The sequence below is a fragment of the Trichechus manatus genome, unplaced genomic scaffold (genome assembly GCF_000243295.1).
Source record: "Trichechus manatus latirostris isolate Lorelei unplaced genomic scaffold, TriManLat1.0 scaffold00385, whole genome shotgun sequence".
Taxonomy (NCBI): Eukaryota; Metazoa; Chordata; class Mammalia; order Sirenia; family Trichechidae; genus Trichechus; species Trichechus manatus.
Genome location: NW_004444321.1, coordinates 193,196 through 195,391, shown reverse-complemented (window position 1 = coordinate 195,391; position 2,196 = coordinate 193,196).

Genomic DNA, 2,196 nt, shown 5'->3' with positions numbered 1-2,196 from the left:
AACCTCAAAGACCACTGCAAGCTAAAAAAATATACATATACACAGAGAGAATTTACCCAACATCTCTGTTCAGCACAAGGGGAATGCTCTATGTGAAACCATGGTATTTGTAGGGAAATTGAGCCGCAGCGAGGAATAATGCAGACCACGATTGGTGCTGCAGACCCCCAGAAGAGAGGATGGGGCTGTTCTTTCTAGAAATGGTGGGGTGGGGAAAGAAAAAGGAAAGCAGTTTGGCAATTGTCTGTGATCACTGTACTCAGTGCATGAAAAACCCTGACCCTCTGGAGAATAAGTCAGCATCTGTCCAGAGATCAATGGGTAGCAGTTCCTACTATGAAGAGGTAGGATTGGCAAACTGGGCACAAGTCCCCTGTTTAGAGGTCTTTCTGACCCCTTAGATCTCCCAGTGGGAGAATCCAGAAGGTGTTGTGGTTAAAAGTACAGGCTACAGCACCCAGTTCCACCCCTTGCCAGCTGTGTGATCTTGGGCAAGTTATTTAAGCCATTAACATTTATTTTTTATTGTAAAAATATATAAAACACAACATTTGCTGGTTCAATATTTTTTTTTATGTGTGCAATTCAGTAATACCAGTTGCATCAATCATGTTATACATCTATCATTACCTATTGCTAAATTTTCCATCACTATACAAGTGACTCAATACTTCCTAAATTATGCTTCCCTCAAGTCCTAGCTGATAGGGTTGCTGGCAGAATTAAGAAGGATATGAAGGGAGGCGGAGCAAGATGTCAAAGTGAGTGGACACTCCCATCTCCTCTCCCAGCAATGAACAGGCTGAACAACAAATAAAACAAGCACAGACTGACATCTTAGAACTCCACACACCAGCTAAGGAACTGATTAATTGGGGTGACTCCAGAAGCAGGGGAGAAGAGGAACCAGGTCATCACAGAAACTGAGAGATCCTCCCCACCAACACATTGGGAGCATGAGATCGTCTTAGCCATTTTGGGATGTGACTGAATAACGCTCCAAGCAGGGAACACTGAAAGAAAGCTTATCTGAGGAAACTATCTGAAATGGCTGTGGGAGTTTGCAGGCCGCACAAGTGGGAGGGGGCGAAGGAAGACCTTAACTCTGCATGACAGTACTGTTGAACCTCACTTAGGCTTGAAAATAACAGTGAAGATCTGCAAGGGCAACAGGGTGAAGGGAACCGTACAGACAGGTAAGCAGGAAGCGTCCCCCAGCAGGACTCCATGTGTAACGGGTGTGCTAGTGCAGGGGTGTCAGTGAGGGAAAGGCTAAAAAAAAAACCTCTCACTGTCACCACAATAAAATTGTTCCCCACTGCATACAATAGCAGAGATATCCAGCTAAACCCCACCCCTTCCCACACATGTGTATTGAATCCCAGACACCAAGCATACAGATCTCTTGAATTTTCCCACAATAAACAGAATAAAAAATTTAAAGATAACAAAATGGCTCAAGTCAAAACTATTAAAAAAACACAAGAAAAGAAGGAATACTCTAAAACAAAACATGAAGAAGAAGAAATCTTTCCTATGGAGTCCAGCATAATACAAAGAATTGATGATTTTCAGACTATGGTGCTAAATATGTTTAAAGAAAGCAAAAAAAAAAAAAAAAAACACATGGAAAACAAACTAGCAGAGTTTAGGAAGCAAATGGAGGAGCAAAATGAGAGATTCAATAAGGAATTTGGGGAAAAAAGAGAGAGAGAGAGAACTACTGGAACTGAAGAATAAAATATCTGAATTAGAAAAAGCAAAAGAAACACTAAACAATAGAGTCGAACAAGCAGAAGACAGAATATCTGAATTAGAGGACAAAATATCTGAACTTATCAAGTCTTAAGAGAAACAAGAGAAAAGAACAAACGAAGATGAACAAACCCAAAAAGAAATGTGGGATTCAATTGAGAAATACAACATTAGAATTATTGGACTCCTAGAGCACCACAACTACAATAAAGGCACAGAAACAATTTTCCAAGAGATAATCAGAGAGAATTCCCCAGATCTGAGTAGAGAACCAAGCCTGCAAATACAGGAAACTACAGGAACCCCCAGTCAGAAGAGACAAAAATATCAACTCTGTGACATATCCTAACAAAATTCTTGAAAGCCAAAGACAATGAGAGAATTTTGAAAGCAGTAAGAAAAAAAACTCAGTTTAGCATACCAAAGGTCTTTCATAAGAAT